Consider the following 13,652-nt stretch of genomic DNA (forward strand, 5'->3'; position numbering starts at 1 on the left):
GATTTGGAGGTTGCGGGTCTCTGAACTCAAAATTTGAAAGTACATCTTTTGGTGAAGTTGGTTTTTAAATTGCGTGTTTGAAAATGCCACTTTTAGAAAGTGGGCATTTTCTTGTTTAACCATACTGTGCTTCAGCCTGTCGGTAGAATCCATGTTTGGGTTAGGATGACAGTTGGGCTCTTCTGCATTCACTGTAGACAGTCTCACAAATGGGGCTGAGGTGGTGTTGCATATCCTGATGGGCCATCACCAGGCTGATGGGCCTTCCTTAGGATAGAGTGGTGGGAGGACTTGTCACTGGCACCTGAATAGCAGTGGGCGGGAAACTTCGCTCCGCCAATGGAGTTTGCAGAGTTTTGCCTACTCTGCCCTCCACTGGGAATATTGAGTTTGGCAAAAAACTATTTTTCCTCTGTGTGGCGGAGTTTCCCCCTACCGCCAACTCCTAATGCCATGCTAAGTTTTTCTCCTCTTCGAGCTACAGCTCCCATGGTCCCATGATGCATGTGCCACACCATATCCCAGTGGTTTAACAATGGCACAGGGTATGGGCATGGCCTCCAGGGCAGGGGCATGCTCCTGCTTGGTACAAAGCTTGTAGAGCTCATGTAGCCCCACAGTGGTATACATCGGGTCGGGCGCGCATCAGGAGAAGGAGGACCCTGCTGCCTGAAGACTGCTTCCAGCACCCACTTTCTGCCCTGCCCGTTCGTAGCTCCTTTTCCCCATACATCGCTGCCACCCACTGGTGCCCCAGTCTCTGCTCTAGATCTTTGTGGGTGGTCTCCCCTACCACACCACCAACACCTCACTCAGGAACCTCTATGAGGTGTTCAGGGACATCAAGGAGGCTTTGGTTATTACCGACCTACAAGTCCTGGGACTACGGCTTTGTAAGTGCTGCCCGCTCCTCCGCCGGTCATGAACAGTAGAAGGAACTGAAACTGAACTCCTCAAAAAGTAAGTAAAGTAAAAAATAATTATCACCTTCTTAATATTTGTATTTGGTAAATATATACTCTGAAGTGGTTCAGGAAACTCATACTCCATTGCCATTACACTGCATCTACTAGACCATGATACTAGCGGCTATTGGCCCGCAAACCAGGCATGGAGGCAGGATTTAATGAGAGTTATGTTCTGAGGTTGTGTGGACCGTGTGGCAGGGGAACCAGGAACACATCTGAGGAGGAGGGAAAAAAGTAGGGCGGAGCAGAACTACACAGAATTCCACCCAGTTTTTATGCAACTTCATGGAATTGCACGTAGTGCAGCTCTGCAAACTCTGCTCACCCCTGCACCTGAATAGGGCTGTGCCTGTCCTCACACGAAGCTGTCTCCACCACCCTGCACTGTGTCTGGAGCCAGGTCACGGAAAGTCAGGGTTTTGTGCACTACAAATATCTTCCTTTGAAGTTTGCCTACTTCAAAGGCAGAAACTGGTATAAGTACTGAAGCTGTGACACTATAACTTCAGAACACTTCTAGACTAAAGGATATTCTGCCAGGAAGAAGAGCTGGCTGCTGTAGGAGGGACTGAAACCATACCTGTTGCTTTGCTGTGCTGGCCTGCTGCTTCTGTCCTGGGAGTGAAAGGACTGGACTTTTCTTTCTACATCCTACTTCCAAGGTTCTCCAAGGGATTGTGCATGCTTGCCTCCCAATAAGAAGTCTCAGGGCCATCAAGACTTCACCTACCAGCACCTGTGCTCTTCTGCTGAGAGCCCAGACTGGTCAAGTGGTTCCAAATCCAGTTCCTGGGCCCTTGGAAGTAGAATCTGGTGATATGGAGAGAAATGCAGGCATCGCTGGTAGCGCCAGTTTTCTGGACACAAGACCGCGAGTGGCTGAGAAATTGCTGTATCGCCACTATGCGGCCGAAGAATCAACGCAGTGCCTGCAGTGCAGTTGAAACGTCACCACAGCCCAAGTCCCAAGCATTGTGTCACCGACTTCCATGACACCCGTTCCGACTCCACACAGCATGTCTGGATTTTCAACGCGGTCTCTTCATTGACGTTGCCCAGTAGTAAGGATCTGAGGCCGCGTGTCCGGAAATTGACATATCACCTCCCTTTCCAGTAAGAACAACGCATCACCTCCTCGGACAGTAAGGAACTGACGTATCACCTCCCCTGCGTAGCAGTAAGGAACTGACGCATCACCTACCCTGGCAGTAATGAACCAATTTATCACCTTCCCTGGGAATAAGGAACCAACACATGGCTTCGTTTTTCTAGTGCCTCAACTTTTATGTGCCTGTTTTCGTCTTTGAATTTTGACGCATCTCAGGTACTTTGTGCTAAAAGTGATCGAGCCATAGTCTTCTATGGACCACATTTGCTTAGCCTTTGAAAATTGATTTCTTTACTTGTGTATGTTGGATTTTTGTGGTTTTGGTCTTGTTTTATTCAGATAAATATTTGCTATGTTGCTAAACTGGTGTGGACTCCTCTTGTAGTGTTTTGACTGTGTTTGTACAAATGCTTTGCACTTTACATTTTAGATGAGCCTGACTGCTCGTGCCAAGCTACCAAGGGGTTATCTTAGCGGTCTGATCCCTTTACCCTGAATAGAGTGAGGGTCCCTGCTTGGACAGGGTGCATACCATCTGCCAACTAGAGGCCCAATTTCCAACAGTTATTGACGTGCAACTAATTTCATTATTTGAATTTTTAACCATGCTAATCTTTTAATAAACCTTTATGGTTTGAAAATCTAATACTCTTTGCCATCTTTGTGTGGCCAAATATGTTTCACATTATTTAAAAGTATTAACTTGCAATGAGTGGCCTCGGTCAGGAACTAAAGATTCATCGGACTGCAGCCTGAACATCATTTTGCACCAGAAATTATCACTGGGCAAAGTGCTGCATCACCACCCTCTTTCTTTTCTATGCTATTGAAGAGGGCAAATAACAGATACATGCAAAATATAACTCAAGTAGATATTTAACACAAAATTAATTATCCATTTTACAAGCAACACCATTTTACCCAATTTTGCCCACCAATCTGAGCCACATACACAAAATCAATCAATCAGGGGTTTATGAAGCACGCTACTCACCCATGAGGGTCTCAAGGCACGGCGGTGCAGCTCTAGGTCAGCCGAAAAGTTGACTGGGAATTTGTTCCAGGTTTTGGCTGCAACATAGGAGAAGGCTCTACCCCCGGTTCTGGTTCTGCAGATGTGTGGGGTCATTGCTAGGGCAAGTTTGGCAGAGCGTAGGCTTCCTATGGGTGCGTTAAAGGAGATTCTTTCGTTGAGGTATTTGGGTCCGATGTTGTGGAGGGATTTGTAGGCATGGGTGAGTAGCTTGAAGGTTACTTTTTTCTCGACGGGGAGCCAGTGGAGGTCTCGCAGGTGTTGGGTCATGTGCTCATGTCGTGGGGTGCCGAGGACAGGTCTGGCTGCGATGTTTTGTATGGTCTGGAGTTGCAGTAGAGGGGATTTGTTGAGGGCGTTTCCGTAGTCCAATCTGCTGGCAATAAGTATGTGTGTGATGGTTTTGTTGGCTTCAGTTGGAATCCACTTGAAGGTCTTGCGGAGGATGCAGAGGGAGTTGAAACAGGTGAAGGCTATGGCGTTGACCTGGCGAGTCATGGTGCGGGAGGAGTCTAGAATGATGCAGAGATTCCAGGCGTGGTCTGTTGGGGGTCTCTTGGGATGGGTGGGTTTCTGAGGACAGAGGGCCACCAGGAGCTGTCCCACACAGTGGGGGGGGGGTCCAAGGACGAGGACCTCAGTCTTCTCGGAGTTCAGTTTTAGGCAGCTGTCGCTCATCCAGGTTGCAACATCTTTCATTCCTTCTTGGAAGTCGAGTCTGGTGTCTTTGGGGTTCCTTGTGAAGGAAAGAATGAGCTGGGTGTCGTCGGCATAGGATACTATGCAGAGTCCATGCTGTATGACAAGGACAGTGAGGGGGGCCATGTAGATGTTGAAGAGCGTGGGGCTGAGCGAGGATCCTTGGGGTACTCGACAGTTGATATCTGTGGTCTTGGAGAAGAAGGGTGGGAGTCTGATCCGTTGGGTTCTGCCGGTGAGAAAGGAGCGGATCCAGTCAAGGGCGAGTCCTTGTATGCCAGCGTCGTGCAGTCTGGTTGCAAGAGTGTGGTGGGAGACGGTGTTGAAGACAGCAGAGAGGTCTAGCAGGATGAGGGCCACAATGTGTCCCAGGTCGAGTAGCATGCGGATGTTGTCGTGGCGGCGAGGAGGGCAGTCTTTGTGCTGAGTTTGCTGCGGAATCCGGACTGTCAGGCGTCTATGAAGGTGGTCAGTTGTGCGTTGATACATTTTCCATGACTTTGGCTGCGAAGGGAAGGGGAGAGATGGGCCGGTAGTTTTTCAGGTCTGTTGGGTCATCCGAGAGTTTCTTGAAGAGGCGCTTGACCTCAGCCCACTTCCAGTCATTGGGGAAGATGCCGGATTTGAAGGTGGCGTTGATGGTGCGGTGTAGTTCTGGCACGATGGGTGGTGGCTCTGTGGAAGTTATGAGGTGGGCAGCAGTCCGGGGGGGCTCCTGGGTGGGTGCTTTTCATGGTCACAGTGGTTTCTTCAGTGGTGACTGGTGTCCAGGTGGTGATGGTGGGTTGGCTGTCATTGCTGGAGGGGAGGGTGGTTTCTGGAGTCTGTTTGCTGAAGTTGTGTTTGCTGAAGTTGTCATAGAGGGCCTTGATATTTAGGTGGAAGTAGGAGCTGAGCTTGTTGCAGAGGTCCTGGGAGGGTGTGAAGTCTGTGGCTTCGCTAAGGGGTTTAGTGAACTGCTGGATGATGTTGAAGAGTTCCTTTGAGTTGCTGGCGTTGGTGAGGATTTTGTTCCTGATGAAGGTCCTCTTGGTGGTTCTTATGAGTTGGTGGTATTCTGTCATGGCGTGCTTGTAGGTGGACTGGTCTTTTGTTGCTTTGCTGTTTCTCCATCGTTTCTCGAGCCGTCTGCATGAGTGTCTAGCTTCTTCGAGGTCGGTGGTGAACAGGCGGCCTTCGGAGGGCTTTGTCTGTCGGGGCGGCGGAGGGGAGCGAGCTTGTCTGCGCAGCTCGAGATCCAGCTGTGTAGTTCTGTGGCTGCAGAGTTGGTGTTCATTGTGGCAGAGGGCGGGTCATGGACGAGGGTAGAGTTGAGGTCCTCCTCTGTGACCATGCTCCAGCTCCTTCGTGGCAGGTGTGGGGCGGGCTTGTGTGCGGTGGTGGTGCTGAAGGGGAAGTGTACACAGTATTGGTCTGTCCAGCGGGGCTGCGAGGTGTGGCTGAAGTGGATGTTAGTCCCTCCTGCGAAGATGTGGTCAAGGATGTGTCCGGCCTTGTGGGTGGGGGTGGTGATGAGCTGCTTCAGTCCGAGGTTGGAGAGGTTGTCCATGAGTTCAGTGGAGTCTGGGTCGCTGCGGTTGTCGCCGATGAGTATGTAGTCTGTGGAAGTGATGGCGTGGGGTGTGATGAGGTCAGCAATGGCGGTGGTGAAAGGAGCGTGGGGCCCTGGGTGTGTGGAGGCAAGGGTACACAAAAACCAGCATCAGACTTACATGACCTTAAAATACATAAGAATTGAAAGTGACCAATGGTTTATGCATAATATCTTTCAAAAAGCTCCTTAAGTCCCTCAAACCTAGGCAAAGTAAATTTGCGATGATGCATTGCTTTCTCCACTGATACTTGAAGGGTTAAATCATTGAGCCAGCTTTCGAACTAAAATTTGTTTTCCGCTGCCATAGAATAAACTTGTTAGTGGCAATCATTGTTCGAGTTATAAAACTATGCCATTGCTTATTACCCAACCATCTGCTACGTAAGACATAACATAAAACATTTACGCTCTTTCAAAAATAACTACAAATGTCACCTATATTGGTGTCAATCAGATATATTAAAAAGCGTTTTCCAAGCCAATAAATCCCGCTTTGCTGATACTTTTTGTTGCTGATATTGGCTTTGCCAGTGCATTTAAAATTGCGCCAAAATTGGCAAAGCAGGGACTTGTCATCATGAAAGTAGATTTTCTATACATTCAAGATGGCTGCCATGTTGTGTCATGCCACATTGCTGTAATCTTTAAAACACAGAAAATAGACAAGTTGGATGGCTGTAGCTATTGCTTTACCAATGCCTCCACAGTTTCAAAACTATTTGGAATGGCAAAGGCAATATTCTCAAGCTGCAGGTAGTGGTGAGAGGTGGGAGGGGGGGATCAGGGGTGATGAGAGAGAAGCAGGTTAGACAGAGAGGTGGAGAAGGGAATGCAGAGCGTGACTCTGAGCTGCAGCAGGGCTCGGTGTCAGAGCTAGAAGAAAGGGGAGTGGGGATGAGTGAGTGAAGGAAAAAACACATTCACATGCTCAGAGGATAAGAGGAAGGAGCAGGACATGGACTCTCAGAGAACTAAATTACAAATGCAAGAAAAAGTACAGAAGAAATACCCCTGGGAAAGACAAGCACAAGAATATGGAAAAAAGCTATTAAAATCAGGAGCATGAATTACATTGGACAAGAAAGCCATTCAATATGAGTAAGGGGATGACCTAAACCCATTATGTATGGTACGGTATGCAAGGCTGTCTAAATCAGACAGCTGAAGTTGACTGTGAGGCCTTATACCCAGAATAGAAACCAGGGCCGGACTGGGAAAAACAACAAGCCCTGGCTGATTGATGATCGACTGGCCTTGGGAGCAGAGGGGAATTGGAGGCTGCTAGCAAGAAGCACTGCTCTTGCTTTTGTTACAGGGGGCCGATATTGCAGCATTGCTGCAAAACTGGCCCCCAGTGACAAAACAGCCCCCATGGCACAAAACCAGCCCCACCACTCCGGCCCACCAGGGAAATGCCAGGTGCCCGCTATGGCTAGTCCGGCTTTGGTAGAAACATGTACACTCCCCACAAAAATAAAATCTGCAGCATTTTGAGGGAATGTGATTTTTTCTCTAAATTATTATTCATAGAGGTTTGAAATAAGAGTAAAACCATAGATATACAAAGGGCAACTTATCACATCATTCACAGGAAAGTAAAAGAACAATAGTCGGTGTCATTAATAGCCAGCCATACATGCATCAGTAGTTCCATGATCCATTTTGTTCAAATGATATAGTGGAAAAGAGGGAAATTAGAAAAGTATAACCAAAACAAGGGGTCACTGATCCTAAAAGAAAAGAGAAACGAGTCGGTCTAGGAAATGGGGAAAGAGTCAGCATGGCTATTACCTGTTGTCCTCACACATCCCAAGGGATGTCATGCTTCATCATAGAGGGATTGCTCCTCATCTAGCTGGCACTGCAATGCCCTATGGGTACCCCATAGGGTCGCTTTTGTGGAGATCTTTTGAATGTTGCCATATGATGGGTGTGAAGTAGTGCTCAAAGAGTGTTGAGTGAGTATAAAAATGACTAGAGGATATCAGTGCTACGTCAATTTAATAAGTGGATTCCTCTGTCAAGAGTAAAAAAAAACAGAAGTTTGTGGCTGCTAATGGGTTATAATGGCCCTAAATAGCTGTGTGTAAATATGTGTGGTGAAAGGTTTATATTTATTGTGTCAACATGATTCGCGCCCCTCGTCGTCTCAGGAGGAGATCCTTGGCACTTCTTCAGGACCAGGAAAAGAAAGTAGAAAAGTAGAAGTGTGTGTTGGGCAGCCTCCCAAAAATTGAGTGATGCCACCGATTAGATCCTCATTCTAGTGATCCAATCTCATTAAAGTTAGAGGCAATCCCCCTGGGTCAAATGAGAGGGTGCTTTGTCATCAATCAGCTTTTGGCGAAAGCTAAGAGGAGTCGCACCTACCCGTCATCTCGTCTGCCTGTAAGAGGGATTTAGAAAGTACCTATGAGAGCCTGATCAACAAGCGGTTGTAATCCCCAGTGTCAATTTTTGGTTGGATGACAGGAAGGAGCCGCAATCTAACGGGAAACAGATGGGAAGAATGACTTATCAAATCAGAGTGCAATGTGCGCCATACGTCTTTTTTCACCACTACATCATGCGTCATTGGGAAGATATACAAGTGCCAAAGGCTATTGTTCCCCTTCCAAACTCCTAACAGGTCCCAACTATAACCATATGTTCTATATATACCCTCTGTTCGCCACACACTATCAGACAAAAATTGAAGGCCCACCTGGCCAAAGCCTCAGCATTCAATCCAAAAGCAACTACCTAGAGTTTACTAAATATGAGGCGGTGCTGCCAGAAGTAGTATCTGTGATGTAACTTGTCAAAGGGCAGGAGAACTGGGGAGGCAGAAGAGGTGGGATGTTGAGAGTTTTTGTGCCAAGGCATTGTCTGGGGATGGAGGCTGGTAGCAAGGGGCAGAGAATGCTAGCAAGCATCTGTAGTTCACCCTGTCCCTATCTTATTTACCCAGTAAAACCATACATTCCAACATCTTAAAGATAACATGGCATTAATGTTACTGCTACATACATCTTCTAGTATTCGGCAAATGATGAGCTCTAATCCCAGTGATATAGCACAGAATCATAGCTGGAATAAATTAGTTGTCGGGTTAGTATCCACCTCAAGTGATAATCACATCCTTGTTAGGGAGAACCACTAAAGTCAGAAATTAAACCTGAACTCAAACCCCGGTATATATGGCATACAGCAGACAGACTGACTGTACAGGCAAGAGGTAAAGTATTTACGCAGTAGTAAAACAGAAACAAAGTTGAAATGCAAAACAGTACAAATACCAAAATGAATTCGGGGAAAAAAATAACATTTTAATAAACACAATGACACCACAATGATAGAAATCCAATAAGGGTATCAGGAGATATGATTTTTTAAAGTTGTATGTAGAAATAGAGCCAAGAAGCACAAAGTGCCAAAAATAGTCAATGGTCGTGATAGAAGAGGACCTATGTGCAATTTGATCCTGAACACTGAACCAGGTTTACCCTCTCCAAAGATTTTACATTCAGACTTCACACATTTTAAAGCCACCCAGGACCTCTGGGGAGGCACATAGAGACTCAACAGGGTCCATTCCAGGTCCAATTGCCTCTGGTCTGCTGGGCAGTTGCAGGGAAAGGCCTCTTATAGCTTGTTGTGTCCCTGTAGTTTAGAAGGAGGTAAGCCTTATAACTCTTGTTGTCCACTTATTTGTACTGGGTGGAAGAGAGACTTCATGTCCATTCCTTCTCAGGTTGCAGACAGAAGGTTCAGAACTCATACGATCTTCCATAGGTCCAAGAGTATTCTGATGTGGGTGTCTGAGGGTGCAACATTTATGCCTGGCACGAGCTTGTGGGTGGATATGACCCCTGGAGATGACAATCAATGGGGCAAAGGTTCCTGCGGCTAACTCGACCCAGTTTCAGCATTTTCATTTGTCCAAACTCATCAGTCACACTAAACTTGGTGGTCTAAGGGCTGGCTGTATGGAGAGTGTATTGTGGTAATCCTGTGGTCCACCCACATCTAACACTAAAATCCAGTTTTAGGCAGTGCCTGTAAAACCAACAAACTCAGAGACAGAAATCTGGTCAAATCAAAGCTGAGCTTGCAGCAACCAGACAATGGATACACAAAGTGTTTTGGCATTCTGTTTTACTCCTTTGAAATTTGCCCCATCATGTTATATGTACACCGAGCATACCTGTCAAGCAGGAATTGGCACTTTAAGGTCAAAGAAGATGGTCACAGCCCCACCCCGGCGGCAATTCTAAATCAGTAGTGGGGCAACTCTCCCTCCCGCTGAGGTTGATGCCTGGCTAACTAGAAGGACACAATGGGTGGCAGGCTCAGATGTTAGCTACATCTCCCAGTGACAGGGAGCCCTTTGTAGTGCAACAAGGGTCTGGGCATAGACCCCAGGCCATTCAGTCAAGACAACTCCTCCCCACACCCAAGACATATTGTCACTGAACTGGGAGCAGTTCACACATCACCACAGGGGAGCCATAAAGCTGCCATGTGACAGATGAATACTTACAGTAAATTCTTTAGACAGGCACTAAGTAACTTCTCTAACATACCTTTTCAGTAATAGTTCAACAAAATTTGACTTTATCATTGAATTATATTTTAACTATTTAAAAAAAGACCACAACCTGGCTTGTATCAGATCTCATGATGTGTTAGGCCACCCGATAATGTCTCACCCCCCATGGGTTACATAACGGTTTAAGATATTTACGCCTGGGCCTGGCTTACTTAGGATAGAAGAATAACACCTGATCCTCACTGGATTATTTGCAAAGTTCGCAGGCTGCGCCCGGAGCCTACCCAAGGGGCATAGCCTGGATAATTTGAAGGGTTTCTTGAAGGGTGAAGCGGTAGGATCTCAGTGACATTTTCCAGATCGAGTGCTCTTGACACGAGAACTTCCAACCCTAAGATGGAATGATCGTATATTTTTTAGAGAAATCTTCAACCCACTGTTGAGGTTGAATTGTTAATTTTATGGGACTATTGGAACAAAGGCATCCATGAGAAAAAATGTGTTAGAATGTTAGAGAATCATTGTTACTGGATGCCTCCACTCAAGCTAACCAATTTGAGTCTACCCAGCTCTATTTAGTGCTAAATGTCGACCGTTTGTAATTTATTCAGGCAGATCTATACGATCCTGGTAGAGGGAGGGGTGTTAGGATATAATGGTCCAGGACTATAAAAATATTTATGGAGTGAGTTAGGATATAATGGTCCAGTACCATTTTATCATAACTCCCTCCATATATACTTTTATTTTTAACACCCCGACTACTTCCCTAATAAAGGGATACCTTGAAGTAAGCCGGAGGGTTTTTACTCTTTATGCCCCCTGGTCTTTTCTTTTAAGTGTTCCCTGGAAAATGGTCGAGTCCACCCTGACCTTTATGAGTCAGGGTGAACTCGATGATAAAGCATGACATTATTAGAGTGTATGAGGTTTATTTACAGAAAAGGAACCCCTTCCTTTCCCGCCCTTAGGAAGGCGGTGATCCACCTGAAAATACCATTACCCAGCACCCTGATATAACATTTTAGGTGGGATACTCTATGAATGTACAATTTATTCAGGCAGCCCAAATGTCTTTGTGGGCTCCCATTTTTGATGCTTTGATGAGTAGACCCTTTGCCTTGTGGCACTCCCTGTTGTACCAAGTGGTGGGCTGCACTGAAGTTCGTTTTTTTACCATTTTGGGCCTTAGTGCAGTGGAGCTTTAAGGCAACAAAGAGCAGAGAGAAGGGAGACATCCCCTGGATGGTCAATTAACGGTTTGAGGATTTAAATCCTCACAAATATTTGTTTCGGTGCCCATATTAAGACATAATTTTGACCCTTTGTGTAAGACTCAGTGTATTGTGGTCCCTGTCCATTCATGTAAGAATTTCAAAGTCACTTGCCAGGTGCCATAAATCGAGGTCCAGAAAAACCTAGTCACTTCCGCTTTGAGTGGAACCCCAAGCAAATGTATGAGCACCCTTTATATCAGATGGGAACCTCCCATTGCGTGCCCGAATGCTATGGTTCAGAGTTAAGGTAAGGAGCTGCATGGCTACCACTGGCCTTGAAGGTAGAGGTTTGCTGTCTAATAGAGGTATACCTCGAGCCTCATCTACCAGACCAAAAACAGAGGATAAGCCATCCAACGGCTCAAAAGGAACATTAAAATCGCCCGCAATTATGAGCGGGTATCTAACTACTCTCATGACAAAATGGTGGGTGAGTTGGTGTAGCATAGGAGATTCCTTGTTACGTTGTTGATTTATGAAATGTTTATTACCATTCTGTACATTACATCCATTTCCACCCCTCAAACACATGCCCAAGATGCCATTGCTGTGAATGTCCAGGTTTTTTATAATTAAATCTGGTGTAGTCTTGACCCATATAACAAAGCCACCAGAAGGGCGACCAGCATTAGATGGGATAGCTTCAATACTGTAGTGGGAGTACCCTAATCTCAAAATGTTTCCACAGCCCATGTTTCCTGTAAAATAATTATGTAGTGCGAGTTAATGAACATCCACCATTCAGGGTCCATAATTTTGCTCTTCAGGCCTGCGATGTTCCATAACATTAGTAAAAAAAGGGTATTCTGACTCTTTGTGATCAATGCTGGGCTCACGGGAGATACTTGATAGAGATGGCAGCGCTAGAATGGAACCAGTGGGGTGTGGGTGGGCAGGGGAATTGGTGCACAGAACATGCATGTCAGTGGCATTGTGAGTAGGAGTGGGGGAAAGCAAATCAGGCTCAAGTAACATTGTGGTTGTCATGGACTGGGTACCCACAACACCCTTCCCAACATTATTATACCCATGCATTTCTTGAAAAATCTCTGCTTGGGCTCTCTCTAGATAGAAGTTCTGGTTTCCCAAACATGAATCGATGCTTTCAAGGTCTGAATGTGGCTGACACCTGTTGCTGACAGGAATAGCAGTTTTGCTCCGTTCTGCTGGCCTAAATATTTATAAAAAAAAAACAATGGAACATTGCCTATGCCCATTCCAGTATCCGCAAAGCGAAGGCTAGGGCCACAGTTGATTCATCGTTCTGCAAGGTTTAGGTTTTTACAGTTTGCTGCAATACAATCTCCACTTTTGTTTTTAGGTGATACGCCCACCCAGCCAACCCTTTAAACAAAACAAAAATTAATTTATCCTAAAGTCAGTATTTTCGAGACAGCCAGTGGCAAACTTTGTTCTTCAACTGCCCAATGGATTCCTCTTGGCTCAAGCTTAGGTACGGGACACTGGTCAATATGGCCACATAGGGACAATAGTCAGGGGGGAAGGTCTAGGTTGACCTAGTTAGGGTGGAGTTGCAGCTACAGTGTGGCTTCCACTGATTCACTAAGTGTAGTTCTATGGCCCCTCGAAGTGCCCTCACACAATTTCCCTCTTATCAGACAAGCTGACCCCCTTTTATTGATGGGGAAGGGTAGGAGAGATGATGTTTTCGCAGGAGTCAGTGAGACAAGAGGTAGATTGATCATCCTGTTGTTGGCTGTAGGCGAATGCAGATGCAGAGTGCAAGATAGGTGGAGAGGAAATGGCCCCAGCTGGATCTTGGATAGATGCCCTATAGTCTATACTACTAGTATGTAACTTTGAAAGCTCTGACACTGCGACTTCCAATTTGCTAAGCCTTTCCAAAATCAGAGATAAGCTGGCAGTCAGTATATCTTGAAATTTACCCAAGATGAGATCCAAGTTCAGATTGGGGGCAGGGTCTTTGCTTCCAAAATTTATAGATTTGGCCAGGTTGGGCAGTGATGATTGGGCAAATAGGTTGTCTGATGTGCTGTGTGTTTTAGCATTATTGGAACTAGTTGGTTTCAAGGCCTTGTGGTGGCCTGCTTGCTTGACTCTCTTGTTTTCTTCATCGGGGCCCACCCACACTGGTAGGTGGTAGTTAAATTATGGGCATTACGTTTGCAGGCGGTGTTGTGGGGCTCCAGATTAGGAACAACAACCTCAATTGTAGGGCTTATTGAGATGGAAGGGGCCTCCGTGTTGCCCAACCCTCTAATTGTTTCTTTAAGCCTCAGTGGGGGCTCTCCCATCTCCCCATCTCGAAAGATAGGTGCCATTCTGCTCGAACAATTTCTTTGTCATAACCCCCACAGCGCGTGCCAATAAAGAGTCAAGGGTGGTAACCCAGAATCTTTTTGGAGAGGCTTCCTTTTCTCTTGGACGTTTACATTTAACCATTTTCCGTATACAAAGGTC

The sequence above is a fragment of the Triturus cristatus genome, chromosome 12 (genome assembly GCF_964204655.1).
Source record: "Triturus cristatus chromosome 12, aTriCri1.1, whole genome shotgun sequence".
NCBI classification, from domain to species: Eukaryota; Metazoa; Chordata; class Amphibia; order Caudata; family Salamandridae; genus Triturus; species Triturus cristatus.